Source organism: Gallinula chloropus (assembly GCF_964237585.1).
Source record: "Gallinula chloropus genome assembly, chromosome: 15".
NCBI lineage: Eukaryota > Metazoa > Chordata > Aves > Gruiformes > Rallidae > Gallinula > Gallinula chloropus.
The window spans coordinates 9,669,264-9,688,257 of NC_140100.1; positions in this window are offsets into that span (position 1 = coordinate 9,669,264).

Sequence of the window (18,994 nt, forward strand, 5' to 3'; positions counted from 1 at the left end):
CACATCCAGCCTGCTGACATCACCAGCCTACTCAGCTGCTGCTTTTAAAAGAAAGATACAAGGAGAATAACCTCACCTGCCTCCAAGTCAAGAAGGTTTTGCCTATGGTTTCAGCAGAAGTGAAAACTCACATGTTCTGTCTTAAAAATCAGTATGCTTCTTGTGCATCATCTCATTATATGGGATTAGAATGAAACAACTCTTATCTGAGGCTCTAGAGAAGACTCCTCAAAGACTCACAGACCTTCCTGGTTCATCAATGCAAGCATACAAGTGGGCTACAGAAGACCCAAAGGTACACCAAAACCACCAGCTCTTACTCTCAGGAGCTTTGTCCACCACGTGCCTCCACTCCACCTGTGCTGTCCCTGCTCTCCCCTGCCCCAGTGCATACAATGGAGATCACACACCGACGTGCAACACCGTAGCACTGGTGTTTACCATTTACCACAGCAGAAGGACAGTGATGTTTTGCAACACATTATATACAACACAGAAACAGATTAAATTGCTCCTTACTTAAGTTATTATGTTAGAAAAGTGATGAAATCCTATCAGCTTGATTCTTTGATGTGTTGTACACATCAAAACCCCAGCAGACTGAAAATAAAGAGCTGGAATTCGAATACAAGACAGGCATGGCTAATTCTTTCAACTAGAAAAAGGATGATGAATTCAGTTTTGCCTTTAATGGTACAGTCATGGTTTGAACACAAAACAAAGATCCCAACTCTGCCTGGGTGTGACATATGATAACTCTTTGGTTTCACTAGGCAACTAATTTTTTTTCAAGTACTGGGGAAGTCCCTGTGTGCAGCATGAACACCATTCACAGTGCAGAGACTCCCTAGCACACATACAAGAGTACAGAAATTAAGTATTTCATGCTTCTTCTGCAATTTAAGATCCTCACACTGATACCACATGCAGCACACCATTCACCTAACATTATCAACTCTCATCACAACAGCAGCCTCATCTGAGCTTTTCCCTAACAATTGACAGCTGAGGCTATTACACATCATCACTCAGATTGCAGCAGTCAGTTCTGGCCCACGAGTCATGACTTATGAAACGGTCAGGATGCTGGAAGATGTTCTTACCTTCTCAAAAGGAACCACTGGAATAAAAGGAACATTCAGTATAGCAGGCATCACTACTTAAAGAGAGCAAATAGAGATTCTTAAAACACACCAACAGTGGTTTTACTGTAAAAGCCCAAGGCATAGCACAGTAACCTCATCACAGCACCTGCAGAGACAGGGTCAGAAGACATCTATCACAGAGCAGAGAAGATACTGGAAAGCAGCTATCACTCATTACATCTATTTCAACTCCCAGAGAAAGGAGAGCCAAGCACAAAAGCTGCCATCCAAAACAGCTGCTAGAGGGAGCACTGGGCAGGTCATTTCCACAGCAGCAGTGGTCTGCATGGCCATACAGAACCCATCCCTAACAGCCCTAGGGCAAGGGCATGGCTTTATGTTATGGCAGAGCTGTCAGCTGTTCTAGGAAGTCTAAAGTGTTTGTACACAAGCAGTAAAAGTGACCTATTTCTTCAGTTTGCTCACTGCAGATGAGACTACACAACTCCAATGGCAATAAAGGAATCTGGCCTCTCTTCAGTCCAGTGGGGAAAAAAATAGTCAAAGTTTACAATAAAAGACATTAAAAAAAACAAAAATCAAGCTCTACCAGCCCTTCTTACTTAAATATGACAGAGTCTGAAAAAGTCTGCAGCAAGTAGAATGTTTCTAGGATAACAGAGCATTTTTTCCTTACAAACCCTGTGCATTAAGAGAAGAAACTGTCCCAGGGTGAGTCACTGGTGCTGCACAGACCAGTGCCTCCAAGAACTGCATTCTTTACTCCTTATGAAAGTGCTGCTTTGACTTCATCCATCTACAAAACCCAAAAGCAGTCTGTGTTTCAGAGATTAAATTACCTGAAGCTGCACACATGACTTCTCTGGAAAAAAAAAATCAGGTTCTTCCCAATGCAAGTTCCTTCCACCAGCTCCATGAGTAACATTATAACACAGACTTTCCTTGGTTTATTGGGTCATTTCAAGACCCCGTGGTTTCCCTACGGAAGCAACTTACTTCACCCTGGACTGGGCCACCTCACATACTGGGTAGCCAGCAAGTCACACCCACATCCCTGGTGTAGCTCCAGGTCTCACCATTAGGTCTCAGTGGTGTCATCTCATATGTGCCATGTGACAGTGAGAGCAGTAGCACAGGACACAAATCCTTTAGTCTCAAGCACATCATAGTGAGGACCAGAATTTAAAAAGCAAAATGGCATGACCCCAACATAGCTTAGTAGAGAACACAAAGGTAAAGTCCTGCTTTTAATTCAAGTGTGGCAGCTTGCAGAGCAGCAGCTAGAAGGCTATCAAGCTACTTGAGAAACCCATGCCTTTCTGCAGGCACTAGCCCATGCCAACTCCATACAGCATAGCAGAGTTTCTAACAGAAGCATGGACACTCTCATAGTGTTTTAAAAGCACTTTTCAGTGTAAATTTCACTTCAAAGTTCACTGCAAATTTGTTTTTTTGATGCAGTTGAGTTCTGTTCTTTTCTCTTATATTCTTCATAGAGCAAGCCCTACATCAAATCATAAAGCCACTTCAAATTATAACACCACTAGATGCCATTTCTCACCTCCTGAGATCAGCAGCATCCTCTACTAAATGCTTGTTTTATATTTACCTCCTGCATGTTGACACTTCATCATGATTCCAGGTAGCAGTGCATTTAAAAGACAACATTATACATCAGACTTTTATCAAGCATGGCCAATTATGCAAATTCCTCCTAAATTTATTTTTAAAGAAAAGGAAGATTGATTGCAGAGATTTACCATTTACACAGACAGTGATTTAGGAGGGTATTTCAATTGCTAATGCACCTAACAAAGATGTGGGATTTGTTTGTAAACTTCAGGCCTACAAAATTGAATGTCAACACCAGGTAATTATCATGTCCTATCCAAAATGCTAAATTTAATCGAAATACTCTTTGTAGTAAATCAACAGTCAGCATTAGTCTTAATGAAAGTTGATTATTATGCTGCCTGTAAGTAAAAAGTAAGTACTAGTCACATAAGTAACATACCTCAAGCAAAAACAATGCATAATTTCTCATCACTGCCATACTTCTCATGCCAAACAATGGCATCACATTTGATTGACTTCATAGATGTTGGTGCTCAGGGCACAGGTATCAAACTTATTTGGATGAGGGCCAGATTACATATTTAATTATGGCCTGTGGGCTCGAGTATTAATTCAGGACAGCATCCTGCCTTCAGCACCCATTCTCCTAGAGAAGGGACCACAATCTTTGCAATAAGTGATTAACTGTTTGTTCAGCAACTCTTTATTACGTTCACCTAGAAAACTTTCAATACTGCTTCTAAACCTTTTCTCCTCTGCCTCATCTCTCATTTTCTCCACTCTATTCCATCTTTGCATCACTCCTTTGTCTTCCCTTTCCCTGTTCTCACCTTCTGAGAACACTTCAGACACAGAAATCTGTGTGTTGAGGTCAGCTCCTGCAATTTCACTCTTAAGCACACACCACACCACCGTAAGCCAGTTTCTCAGCCCACTAACATATTCTTACACCACGCTAGCTCAGAGTAAGACAAATCTATGCTTTGCTTTGCACAGTGCCTTTCCCATTTGTATTCACTAACCTCTCTCAGGTGTCAATACTCCAAAGCAGCACAGTTTAAAGCGACATAACATGGGAATGATCCTATGTCCTAGTTCCTCCATTTCCACAACAGGCAAATCCTACCCAAATACAAACCTGCCTTTCCTGGCATATTCCGACTTCTTCCTATGTTTTGAGTCTCCTATCAGGAAAGAATGGTGTTTAAATTGTGAGGAATCACAAACATTTACACTGAAACTCAAGATGGTTTTTGCTTTACAGTGACTCATAGGAGCTGTTATTTCATTGCTATGATTCCTGTTCTCTTTATAGTGTGGTTAGTGGGAGATCTCTCTGATGATAGACTATGAAAACTTCCAAGTCATCCAGTAAAATTAATGTTGTGCAAGTCTTAATGTACAGTTCGCAACTCCCAAGAGTCTTCTGGTTTATCCTGCACTTGTGCCAGAACACAGGAACTAACTAAATCCTAACCTAAATAGTTCTTGTCCGAAGTGGATGGGAAGAAAGATTCCTATTGCAAGATAACTGTGTTACACGTAAGAAATCATCTCACAATCGTATCTCTAAAGTCATCTAAAAATCTTTTGTCATGGCTGGAATATCTAGATTCTTATCTGCTGGAAGAAAAAAAGGCTAGGCAGGCTCTTGTGATCCTTACACAGCTATAACATCCATCTGAAAGCACAGTATTAAACTCCAGCTTGCAAATAACATCAGAGAGAGAGACTGCTGAGTTAGGAAAACACTGGGGGGGATCAGAAAAATGCTTCTGGTTTCCACTAGGAAGTCTCCAAATACTGTAATAATAGTTAGACTCGGTTTCTTAAATTATTAGATCATAACACATAAACAAGTAACAACACTTTAAGGCACAACATTTGCATTTGTTCTACCATAATGAATATATTTGCCCCCGAGACCAAACACCACAAAACTACTGCACTGTAATTGGTTTAATACAGATATTCTGGGAAGTAAGATGATTGTAAGCTTGAATAGAAAAAAAAATAAATCAAAACACACAGTTCAATAGCTGCATCATATATGTCAGCATAAAAAGTTTGCCCAGAAATTTTTCATTTGCTTTCATACTGGGTTTATTTCCTGAAAGCATGAAGCTGTGTTAATCATGTTCTAAGCTGATTTATTAAGATAACACCATCACTTATTAAAATAAATAGTTCTATGGTCTTTGAAAGTTACCCTTTATAGAGTAAGCCAGTTTTAAAACCAAGCAGTTAAAAGAGTTATGTAGCTGTTGGGATCAGATGGGACCTGGATTTCCAACCTGCCTCTACTGACAACAGCATCTCCCCCAGTGAGGCCTACTGGCTGAGACTGGCAAACAAGCTCACCCTGCAATCCACTGCCCTCAGAGCTATGTGCTGCTCTCCATCCTTGTCTCTCCCTTCCCACTACACCGTGTCCAGGTTTGATCCTTCTACCACTCCAGGACCATGTCCTACAAGCTCCCTGTACACTGTGCCCAACTGTGGTTTATGCACGCCGCTCTTCTCGCTGTGCACCATAAACAAGGAATCTGCTCATACTCAAAATAGTTTATTCTCCCAGTAGGAATAAGACATAAAGGAAAGGCAATATTAAAGCAGTGGTAACATATGTCTCTCTTGCTCAGAGATTACTGTCTCCTGGGGAATACCAAGGCAGCCTTAATTTTCCAAGAGACCAGAGAAGTGCCTGCACATCTAGGACAGCTCCCACCAGGACTCCCTGTTAGTAATTACGAGGGCTTTCTTGCTACCTTCCTCAAGAGGGACCAACTTTTTTCACAGCCATGACTGCTCAGGTTTTTCTCCTCCTCACCCAAGGTGAGATAAATTCAGTATCAGTCTAGAAACTCGAGGTCCCTCTGTTCCACAACAAGCATGTGCCATCTCAAGGGCACCTTTCTCCTCCAGTCCTGTCTCTCAAAACACAACTCACCCTCCTGTACAGCAAACACCCAGTACCAAGCCCAAAGTGCTAGTTCCTGATTGTTACCTACTCGCACCACAATTGTCCCAGAACCATTCCCATTCCTTATGTCTCCACTTAAAGGCTTGATCCCCAAACTTTCTCCTTCTGTGAAATGAGATTACAGAGAGGCACGACAGCTCTGTGTTCCTAGTGCTGTATTTTAAATAAAGACATCAAGCAGGGGAAAGCCAAGAAAAAGTAATTTTAACAGACTAAGACTTTGCTGCAGCTGCTGGTTTTGTCTAAATCAACAAAGAAACTGCAAAAGAAATAGGTGGGGATGCAATGCCATGGGTGTTTGGCACAAATATCCGAGCACTGTGGTTTGATAATGATATCATCCCCATCTCACTTCTTTTCCCCCAAACTTTAGTATCTTATGATACTGGCATCTTCTTTCACCTTCCCAGACTGTGCTTATTGCAGCACATAAAGGAAAACATTCACCTTCTGTTTGCCCTTAAGCTATTTACAGGTCAATTTTAATGATGGACATGAGAACTAAGATTTTGCCAGAGGGTTTGAGTTCCCAGCTCCATTTGACTTCCAGGCAGTCCCTAATCCCTTTGAAATTCACAGCATAGTTACCATTTCAAATACCGTTTCTAATATTCTTTAAACAAAAGTAATCATACAAAAATCCTCAAAACTAAACCAAATCTGTGTCAAACAATTTATGCCATACTCAAAAAAAATTGAACTCAGTGAAAATATGAATAATTGAATAGGACTTTGTTTCCTAAAGTCTCGTGGAATATTTCCTTTGTCTGAGACTCCCCGGGGCCCATGCTACTGCAAACGCTGTCAGTTAAAGCACTCCCATTTCCATGAGCTGCCTCAGAAGCAATGGCATATTTATTGCTGTTGTCACATACCCTATTCTGAAAGTATCAATTGCTGAACACTCATCTCATCGGTGTCACTTGGTTCAGGGTATCTGAAGGACCACGGGGTAAGGCATGACAGCAGCAACCAAAGGAGCGGCCAGTGGCATTGGAACAGGAACAAAGGGGGGAAAGGCAAAGAAAAGAATTCTCTTATGAAGATTTCCTTACAAGGAGCATGCAAGAACCAGTCTGAGCACTTTTGGGTTCCACAAGAACACAGGTGGCTTCAGCAGCTACATTAGTGCTGTAAGTAGAGGGAAGGCTCATTGCAGCCTTGGCGTCATCACTGAGCATTGTGCTCCATGGCACAGGAGCACCCCATCGCAGCAGAAGGGCTTAAACAGATTCAACCCTCCTATGAAAACAAGCTTTAAGAATACAAACTTTTACTCTGGGATGCCTATGGTACTGTGAGACAGCCCTGACCTGCTTCTCACCACAGCACGTAGCCATACAATCTGGTCTGTAACAGGTCTGAAAGCCACAGGGCTCCAGCTGCAGGCACACTTTAAGTTAACATTTATGCTGCGTAAACCCTTAACAGGAAACACCACCAAAGAAACCTCAGCTCCCCCAGCAGTCACAGCCCCTTGCTCAGACGCACAGAAATTCGCTCCAGTTGTATCAAAGAGGAACGAACCCTTTGGCCACAGTGACAGAGGCTGTTGGGCAGGTGCTTGTTTCCAGAGACTTCAGCAAGGGGGGGGGGAAGAAGAAGGGAAATTGCTTTAGTTCCACTGGTGAAAAGGGTATTGACCATCAGACAAGGCTTCTCTCTTTTTTTAAAGAAATACAGAAAGTATTCCTCCTCTTTTCCCCACTCAGATCTCTTTCCCTGATTAGAGGGGATGGATTTCCACTGTGATTTCTGAAATTCAGGACTGATTACATGCAGTACTACCTAGAAGCATTACGTAAGCACAAGCACTGGCTGTTTCCCTTCACCGCAGCCAAAGATCTAGTCTCCAGGTTTTACATTTGTCACCAAAACAAAAAGTCAAGTATTCCTGAGCCATTTCTACTGCAGTCCACTTTCAAAGGTGACATTTCTCTTAGAAATTAATCTTTACTTTGGAGAACAGACAGTTTCCTCCTATGGCATTAGTGTTTTCTGAAGGTCTGAGTTTTGAAGGCGAAAGTAATCCCAGCAGTCTTTCAGCAGAAGCTTTTGTTTTATGCTGTCTCATCTCCATCAGTAATAGTTACATCAACTACAGAGCTGTTTTTCCCAAGTTTGACTTTGTTTGGCTTTTTAAGCAGCAGCTCCTACCAGCATGCCACAGACACTGCTTTTAACAAAGCCCTCAACTAGTATTGATATTTAAGGGGGAGAAGAGGAGATTGTAAAAGTGAAGAACATGAAAGAATTGTTATTACCTTAGTGTAAGCATCTATATATCATTACTTAGCTTAACAAATGAACTATAAAAAAAAGATAGTTATAGCAGTAAACACATTTTGTGAAACATAATTCTACATACCTTAGTCACAGCCCTCTGGATAGAGCATGAATTTAGATTATGGAAATATTACTTACTCCTGCGTACTCCCTAAATGTCTCCAGGAAAACAAAATGTATGTGTCTCCAGCATTATTGACAGAGTTATTATTAAATATTATATGGAAGTAGCTGTAAGCAATCTAGTATGACAGCATCTCCCATATATAAAGGGCTGTGCACACATTACTACAGGAAAAAACAACACCAATTGAAGGAGCAGTCTGACATAGCACACTCCTTTTATCTTTAATGCAGAATTTGGCCTCGATCTTACAAATTACTTAAGCATATACTGAAGTGAATACTCCTAGTGTTCACTGGCTTTCAGTGACACAGTAAAGGAGCAGCGTACTATCAGACCCAAGGAGGTTATGAAAGGCACTGGACTATTTCTCACTGGTTGGTGCGGGGACCAGCGATGCTCCTGGAAGATACAACAGGTTCCTTCTTTATTTTGCAAGGTGCAGGTTAAGCAGAAACCCAGTGGGCATCAGGAAACACTCCTCAAAAAAGGCCAACTGCTGCCATGGCCTATCCCATGTGAGGCAGTGCCTCCCAGGGCCTGCTGGCCTCAGCATCAGTAGGAGCTAGGTGTTAAGAGCTGCCTCCCCCAACACAGCACCGATATAACCATGTATATGATCATGTATATAACCACCATATAGCAGCATGCTGCTGTTCAGATGGTTATGAAATGCCTGCAGTTTGATGCCCCCCGTCCCTCTTGATTTACACCACAAGAAGCCAATAGATACACACCACAAGCTGCTTTTGCAATTGTTGCTGTTTGCAAGGCAGTAAGAGATCCTGCCATGTCACAAATTAACAGAGCATCACGCTTTCTGTGTCCCTCTCCCCTTCACACACACAATGAGGCTTTGCTCCTTTGGGCTTCTGCACCTCAGAGAAAGAGAGGCAGAGAGGTCCTGGGTGCTGCTCACTTACTTTCACCCTGGGAGGAAGCTGTAAAGAATGGAAATAAAGAAGTTCCCTCTCCTGCACATCGAGTTTAATTACTTCTGCTTTGCTGATCCCTGCCTGGCCCTCAGATAAAAGTATCATCAATACACAGTAAGTTGGTGAAATACCCCAGGGACTCAGCCTGGGTTGGAATGAAGAGCTCCTCACCGAGAGCTTCAGCAGGATCTCTGGTGACACCAGTGAGCCAGTCAAAATTCCCCAAATTAGTCAAAACTCATCCCACTTACCCCGATGAAGAATTATTCAGAGAAGTTACAAGTTCAAATGCATTCCAGACTAGTCCCATCTGTTTTATGATCAAAAGGGACGTTCCATGAATAAATTATTCACTACAAGTTACGTCCCCATTGCTTTTTATTAGTTTGGATAAAACATACACTTTCAGCTATTTCACTTCCAAACCCTTTGGACAGATCAACCATTTCACTCAATGTATTTTGACTAACCTGTGACAAATCCTGAGCAACCAGGCAGCCTTTATGCTCAGAAATCAGCCCCTATTGGAGCCTGTATATAACAATCCAGGTTTCATTTCTTTGCTGAGCACAACCAATTCCATCTCCACAATGCCATCACTGGTAATAGACATTTAATAGGCTGGGTTTCTCCAATAAGTTATATCTTTGAAATAAATCTTGCTGACTCTAATGCTTATAGAAATACTAGCTGGGTGTGCTGTGAGACACTTCTAATTTCTACATCCCAACACAGCCTTTCCAATTTTGTGGCAAAGAAGCCTTCCTGAACAATATCAAACAGAGTCAATCAGATTATTGAGTTAAGGAGTCTGTGTCTGGCTGTGTAAGGCAGCCCAGGTTTCTTCTGATTCTAAACCAGCAGAACTAGCCAGAGTTCTCATCTCTGAAACCTCTACTTTTAACACCCATAAGTGTCAAAACACGAAGCATTACAGTCCTGTTGTTACAGGGAAATATATGGCAAGTTTAATCAAGCCTAAACCACTGTTCATTTATCTATGGCCTAAGCGTGTGACAATTAAGGTCCAAACAAAGGCACAGGGCTTCATTGAATGAGCTTCACTGTAGCAAGCAATAAAAGATGAAGCTCAGCTCTGCCCAAAAGCCACCTCTGCCCTGGCTGCTCACACACCTACTGTAAGTGAACGGACTTATTCACTCAGCAGAGCTGAGTCCAAAGCACTGAAAAGTCCTGGGAGGACAAGCAGGAACATGACCAGCTCAACATCATCACGATGCTGCTGCCACCAAAAATCTTTTTAAAATTATTTGTTATCTTGTAAGGTATCAGGCCTCATTATGAAACCCAACCACACCACCCTAAGTTTTACAAACACTTGAAAACATGACAGTCTGATCATTTATATTCACGCTGAGAGCCTATGGAACCCATCCACCATATTTTCCTTAAGTAACTCATCACAAGTGCACACAGTCATTCATAAACACTTCAGTACCCGTGCTTTCTTACTTCTTCATCTATAGCACAGCCCACCTAGAATGGACACTTGAGTCAATCAGGCTATAGGCAGCAAGTGCTTTGCTCCAGCTACAACATGCATTAGATGAAATTATTCGATATATATCAATTACTTTTGAAGAATAGAAACATGGTTACTGCAGAGCACACCGGCACAGAAACATCCTGCTCCATCTCTTAGATGGCATATACCACGATAGCACCCATCGTCATTGGTCTAGCCAGCACTGCACCAGTATAGGGCTGTGTCTGTGGGTGATGGAATCTCCTTCCCTAGCAATACCTCCAGTGATTCAGGCTTGCCATGTCATCATTGTATTTAGTACCTAGCATTTTGGAGGTAACTAATTAATTCTCTCTCCTCATGGACAGTAAATATTAGGAGAGAAGGAACTATGGCATAACTCACACATCTGCTCTATTTCATAGCGTTTCAGCTGTTCATCCATATGGGCTGCCTCATTTTTATAAGGAATTACTCAATATTAGAGATTCACATGCTGGAACATTCCATACGCTTTTCCTTATGATGATTATAATTAGATGTGTGCACCAAATTGATGCTCATGAAACCCTGAACAAATAACCTGCATAGCCCTTCAAGAGCTTCACATTTTAATATATCCTAATTTATGTTTGGAGTGCTAAACCACTAATACCAAGGAGTAATTGGCTGACATTTAAAAACCCTATTAAACTAAAATATGTTAACATAAACCTGTGTTAGCAGGGACTAGCCAGTTGTTATCTAGAACACTTCATTCTCTGTTCCTCTTCCCCTTCCCTCAGTTTTATTTATTTATTTCCCCCCCCCCCTAGTTTGGAACTTCAGGCAACAAAACCAATTCCCTGTTTGGGAACATCCTGCCATGTTGTTGGCATCTCTGGAATAGTTTTATTTATTTATTTTCCCCTAAAGCAAACAGCTTAGTACTTTCATCACCCAGACATACTTTCAGCACCACAGTTTGACCTTTCTCCCCCAACTGATGGCTTGGCAAAGCCTCTGCCCCAGAATACCCACGTAGTCACTGCTTGGGAAGGCGCTGGAACACATTACAGCTCCATCCCAATCTCATTTCGACCCACGGTGACTCTTCTCGCTCAGCGCGAAAAGAAAAACACATCAACCAACAACCCGAGCCAAGTCACACAGAAACTCTCAGAGTGGTCACAGGAACCACACAGCACTGAAATTCACACAGCATCAGAAATATTTTTCCATGAAACTTTAGCTGTGTGGTCTTAAAAGTGAGAGACTAGCAGGCTTTCCTGGAACACCCTGCCCGCCAACTCATGCACAGGGCTCTGAAGTGCTGCCAGCTCCGATCCTTAACTCTTACCTAGATCAGTCACTATGCCCAGTGGAGCATTTCTGTGATAGCTTCCAGAGAATGTTAATCTCTAGTGCTTTTTCAAAAAGAAATATAAAGATAAAAATCTTACAGCTTTGACTTTCATAGTTTAGGAAAAAACTTATTTTTCACTCCTTTAAATCTACTTTTTAGAACTTCACAGCATTACAGAGTAAAGGAGAAGGACAAGCAGGATAGGCACTGGGTTTAGATAGATCAAGGGCAGCTTCAACTGGGGACACACTTCTCTCTTTCAGTATCCAGTCATGGTTTTGTTAAAGTCAACAGAAATAAAACTAATGCCTGTAATAGCAGCACTTAATGACACTTTAATAAAACTACTCCTTTAAGATTAAATCAGTCCCCTGGTCTCCAATTGCTGAATCTCAGTATATAGCACTCAGGAGATGATGCTCAAAGTTCTTTGAGGAATCAACAGCCTCTCATGGATGGCGAGATGCACCTTCCTCCCTCCCTTTCCCTGAGCTGCTTACAAGCCCAGCGCCCTCATTAGCAGAGTGGCTTCCCTCCACTACCACCTAGGAGAGGAGAAGGGACCTCCTGGAAGCATCCTTCTCATTACCAGCTGTAATGACTGTGATAAGGCTTAACAGGGCCAAAAGGTCATCTTTGGAAAGAGAATATTATCTTTACAAGTGGTGAAATTTCACACATACATTTGGTACTGTTGTCTCCCTTTCCTCCAAATGACTGCCTTCGTTCCCTCAAGCTCTGAAAGTAGAGCCCGTTCCTAGTTAGACACTAAGGATACTAGGGATGTCTTTCCCCAAAAAAGGGGATAAACTTGGTGTTTTCTCCCAGGGTAGGACTTCCCAGACCTTTTCAGCTGCCAAAGGCAAAACAGTCAAAATTCACCGCTTGGCAAGAACTGGCATCATTACCAGGGCCAACAGTAAAATCTTACATAAATCTGTTCATCTGATCTCTGAGCAGGGCTGTTTCCCACAGTCCTCTCTCAGGCCACATCCCAGATCTCCTAAAGTTCTACATGTTCTTCAGACTGTTGGCATGGGCACACCATCAACCCTTTAACTCTCTGAGCAAAGCCATCAGTCACAAGCAGGTGGCCACAAAACGCTATCTTAGAAGAAAAAAAAGTCACTACTTATAAAGCATTATTAAAGTGTTTGTATTAAGCCTGTTTTAAGTAGTATGTCTACATGTTTATCCCTTCCAAACCTTTTGTAGCATTATATTGAGCATTTTGTGTGGCTACAGACACTGGAGGAACACAGATGACAGTCATGGTTGCTAAACACGCCTCACATCAGCAATAGCAAATTATATTCACAGGATTCATATGTTTTCAGAGGCCTACAGCATCCAGATCTTACATCTGTAGCAAAGAAAAACAACATGCAAGAACAGAATGCACCACTATAGCATCCTAACATGGAATACTTGCTTTTTTTAAAAAACAACAAAACCCCAAAACAAGAGTGTATCAGTTGAAATTAAGTGTACCCAGCAGAATAGACTGATAAACTTCTCCTTAAGGATGGCTACTAAAAACTACAGAAGCTTTCTGCAGGAGCAGTTTAAAGGATAAAACAAAAGAAAGACCAAGAGTTGGATTTGGTGATCCTTATGGGTCCCTTCCGACTCAGTATATCCTATTAAATAAGAGATTCATCTGTAAGGTCTCCCCTATTAATTGTCACATGCAGGTTGCTAACAGGCCAGTTTTTCTGCTCACGTATCCCTCCTTTTCTCACAGCAGGATCATGACAGTTACACAAATTAATATTTTTACCCTAGAGAAATCACCCAACTATTGAGTTACCCAACCTAATAGTTCTAATGCCATCCTCTCAGCGGTAGCCTGGCACTCTTATGTGATGACAAGTGACAGGCAATAGAAGACTCCCTCCACTTTGCTAAAAATCAGGGACAACTCCTGGCCTGCTGAACAGACTTGTTATTTCAGTGACCACTAAAAATACATGAACAGAAAGAAAAATAATGTCTTGATGCATACTGGGCAGCTAAATGTTGGATGGGAGAGTGATAGTGCTTGTTAAGCATCCTGAGAAATAATAATTTCAAAGCTATTAGAAACATAATAACCCCCTTTGAATTTTAAGGGAAAAAGCTTGCTTGGGTTTGGTGGGTTTTTTAAGGGGTCAGGGAAATTGAAATTCTGCTGAGTGCTTAATGTAACCACAAGTCCACCACCTCCTGTATCGGTTAGCTTCTGGTTGGGGTAATGAGCATATTGATGGGTTTTGTTGGCTTGCCAGTGAATCACTGTGTTTTAAAGATGTAAGAGAAACAGCTGGTAGCCACTCCACAGCAGGGAATTCATCTGTGTGTTATCCACAGCATCACATCCCTTTCGTGAGCGCAAGCTCCAAACAAACAGTACATCAAAGACTTTAGGGAGGCTGCAGGTAATTTGTGCTGCTTCATATTCTCAGTGAACAGTCTCCAGCAATTATTTCTGGAGGAAAGAATAAAAGTTTCATAGTAATTAGGTAGTTCAATAGGTTTAGGAGTCTGAGCATAGAAGAGAATATGGGAACCAGTCAAGCCCCAGCCATAAATACTTTTTTTAATATAAATGTATATTATATGCATATGTGTGTGCATGCATGTGTGATAACACTTATATTTTTTCCACAAGAATCATGGCTTGCAGTATCTCACAAAAACCTAAAAGCTTTTAAATTTTAATGCTTAATCTCATACTGGTGTTTAGGTTCCTGTAAGAGGTTCTGGACGTGACATGAATTTCAGCAGCGTAAAATTGCCAAAAGGCTTTTACCTGCTTGAGAAAGAAATAACAGAGCTATTATTGTCTAATAAACAATGTGCCCATAGCCCAGATAGCTCCTCTGAATGAAATTAATGTCCCAGAGGAATCTGATTCAGCACCATTTTTAGATGACATCTGCAATTCTTCTCATCAATGAAATAAATCTTGATTTTATTTTTCTTTTTAACCAAGAGATATTTAATTGAATTTAATTAAATCACTCCACATTCAAGAGAGGTTTTAATACCAAAGTGCTCTTTGATGAGGTTCATAAAGTAGTGCTAGCCCAAAGCACTAGGTGATGGCCCCAGCTTTCAGGTACGCACAGCAATTTCCACATCAGCAGGAACCTGGATAACATTCAGGAACAATATGTTGAAAGGCTTTTTTTTTAATTATTGTCTTTTCAGTTCAGGTGAATGATACATATTAATTCCTCTGATTAAAATTCTTGCATGTAATTATGATCCAACTAAGAACAGCACTGTTGCTGCCACTTTTATTCTGACTTCAGCTCCAGCAAAGTCTTCCTAGCTTGTACTTTGCTAGTCAGTAATTGTCACCAAAAGACTCATATAATTTTCCTCACACTAATTTGATAGCATCCATTTAACACACACAAATCTGTCCCCAGTTTTTAAAAGGGACATCTAAAACCTTAGTGCTGCTCTGGGCTCATAGATACGAACGCAGGGAGGAGAAGCCTTCAAAGCAGCTGCAACTGGATCTTTGTTACTGCAAACATGAATGCTACATATATGTATATATATATAAATGACTGGGGAAGTAGACCTCTTAACTCAGAAGAGTGTTACGCACTCCAAATGGGATCTTACTGTCTTCCCAGAAGTCTGACATCAATGTCACCAACAGAGAAAACCCCACTGTTGCTTCAGGGAATATACAGATACTATACCCCAACCCAGACAGTGTTAAGCTCATTCAGAGTACAGCAATAAGACTAACTTCAAATATATTTTAAACCCTATTTTCAATGCAGGGCACCACATAAGGACCTAACAACAGAAACTGAACAGCGATACAGAATGAAGTGTAAGTAGAGATATGTGACATCTCCACTTTGTGCCTGATTTGATGGCGTATGGAGTCAGGATTTGTATTGGTGATGAAATTGGTGATATTTAACAGAAAAATCTGAGCATTTCCAGAGAAACACAGAAGATAGGTTTAAGTTTAGCTTACTCCTGTTGGAGTCTGATTTCGAGAGCAACACAGCATTTACATTGTTCAATATCACTGCTCTCAGGAAGATAAAAAGGCTTTTTATCTGCTTTGCATCCATTAACCTGCTAACTGCACATTTGGAGTAGATGTGTTCATTGCTTTCCAGACACCCAAGGCAGGCTGCAAAGCCCATGGCAGCGTTCCTGCTGATGTCCTACCTGCACAGAGAGTACCTCACAAGAGGTACAGAAACAAGGCTGCCAGGCTACAGAGTCTCAGTCACCTCTGAAATACCGTAAGGTCAGATCAAGAAACAACCAAAATCAGGGGTAACAGTCCCCAGCTTGGTAAATAACTTGCCCATTTCAGATGCCTTCCTAAGTTAAGCGTGCTTGTACCTTTAAATTCTTCTTAGCAAAAGCAGCTTTTCTGTTCTGGTTTTATCTTATTTTCCTTGTAGTGCATATTTACCAAAGAAACTGCAGGTACAAGGGCAAACAAAGCAAGTTTAGAGGAAACTGCCTGATACAAGGACAGTTACTACCAGTAAATACCAGCTTAGTGAGCCTGGAATACAGGACTAAATGCAATACCCAGAAAGTTTGGCTCTATACGACAAACTGCATCATAGCAGCATATTTTCAACTAAAAATCCCAACACGGGCCTTCACCATACATCAACAAAACTCAAGAGAGGGATAACATTTGGGATTCAGTTCAGCTCTCCCATCCTGGCTGTTTGGAGCTACAATATAACAACTTTGAAACTACTCATCCATTCCCAGCTTAGGGCTATTTTCCTACAATGCTGGTTTTATGGCAGCACTAAAGTCTCCGTGTACTAGCAGCTTCCACTAGTGTTGAGCTTTTATTATCCAGTGAAGAAATGCTGATACACAAAATTACTGTAGGTTTAGCACCTGCTCCGTTGGCGCTGCTGTAGCTGAAGCAGGTCTGAGTCTGTAGACTGGGGAAATAGAGAGAAGTAATAGGACAGGTTTGATTGATTTAAGCACCAGGCTGATTTCAGCCATGGTAAACTAATCATACATTCCCTCTTCCCTACCCAAAACCAGGTTCATTTCCTAAAATGAGTTTTGGACTTCAGCACTAGTATGGGCCAACTGGAGAGCAATTTTACTCTTTGCTTCTTTTCAATGGACAATAATTTCCTAGATTTAACATTTAGCCATCCACATCTGGTTTTGGTCACACAGTCCTTCACTTCCAGAACTAAATTTATTAATTTTTGTGACAGTTTTATAATCAGACACTTCAAAAAGTATTTTTATTTATACTCCCTGAAAAAGGCTGTAGCATTAACATGGGAAGTGAGAAAAGTACTCTTCTATTAATTGAATAATAACTGCTGCCACCAGAATCTTTTGGAACTGTTATCATAAGGATCAAATGAGAGACATGTTCATGCTATATATAACCAGTTACTTCTAGAGATTTAAGGATTATGTACAAAAACTCCTTCAACAGTTACATGAACATGTGGAAAACAGGGTTTAATTTTTCAAGAATGTCCTTGTGGTCCAAGAACTCAAAATATTTGTTATTTCTAAACTTAAAATTCCAATAGCTTTACTTCATGAAGAACATATCAAAATCCAAGGAAATAAAAACTCTTAAACAATAATATGATCCTCAAATTAAGTTCATAGAATCATAAAATGGTCTGGGTTGGAAGGGATCCCAAAGATCAGAGTTCCAACCCCCCTGCCACAGCTACATTGAGTTGATTGAGATCACCATAATAAAGCACTGATTCATTGTTTTTTTTAAAGCTGGATTTCCTTCACACAAGGTTAGCAGTACCACAAAGATCCTGAAGTGATGCTTAGATAAAGAGCCCTAAGCAAGTGAAAAATGCTATAAGACCTTGCATCCACAGTCCACAAGAGCTTTGGAGGAAAAGAGCTCCAGGCTCAGGCCGGAGGGTTAGTGACTGGGGGGCTGATCACTAAACTACCTCCTATAGGAGGGCAGCTGCTCTACAGCTGCAGGTACCTCCAGGTGGCACTTCCCCCGGAGCACAGCTCTCTGGGCTAGGCATTACATGGAACATTTAGATTTCTGCTTAACTGTCCCCCCCACTCCCACCCAAATGTTCCTAGATAATCCTTTTCTAAATTATTTAGCACGGGAGCTTTGGAGCAGAGACTCATGAGGGTAAGAAAGAAGGACCTTAGCTTTTTTTTTTTTCCTGTTTAAATAATAAACTTTCAGATCCTTGAAACCATTTTGTTAGTTTAAAACCTCTGGGAGTAGCTACTCAAGCTGTTTGTTCCTAGAACTAAATAGAATTAAAAACAAATAAACCTCAGAGCTGAGTGAAGAAAGAGCTCCCAAACCTTTATCCAGATCTGAGACCGTGCCCACTCAAGCCATGCCTGGCAGAGCAAGAGCAGTGAGGTGGGGGGGTGCTGACCCTTCTTCCAGCAGCACCATATGAGGGGCTAGTGCAGACCCCATCAGAAGAGGACAGCGTTAGAGCAGCTGGGACACCCTGCCACAGGCACAGAGTACTCAGCTCCATAAAACACTAAGTGCTTTCCTGACGGTGTAAAAATATTACCCTTGATTTAACGACCAGGAATAGAAGCGATACCGCGTGGGGAGCCTATGGCAAGGCAAAGCCACAGAGCACATCAAGGACGCGTGCACGGCGCTGCCAAGCAATAAGGCAGCACCATAAGCAAAGAGGCACCTTCCCTTAGCCCGAGGCTTCGGCTCCTGAGTACTGGAACCGTTACTGTAACCGGCACAGTAAGGATTTACGGACGGACCCCAGTGCCGTTCTCTTGCCATAACAAAGGCAGTAAAACTCCTCCTGCTCTCCACTGACTCGGGCATTTATCCCTGACAGAGACATAAATCAAATCCTGCAAAACCCATAAGACTAGAGATGCCAGGCACCATACCCATATAATTCTTTATAAGTGGCAGAGCTGCCAAATTATTATCCTACCCAGCACCGTTCCAGTGCTGCACTGGGATTAGCAGGAGGCTGACATGCATCTGCATTCCAGCATTTTTTTGCATTCCTGTTTTTTAAACTGTACAGAACTCTTCTTCTAGCTTTATTAAATAAAATGTACATGCAGGGGAAATAAAAGTACAGATGCATCATTTGAATACACAAATACAGTTTCCACAGAGGACTCTGAATCAGGTTTCT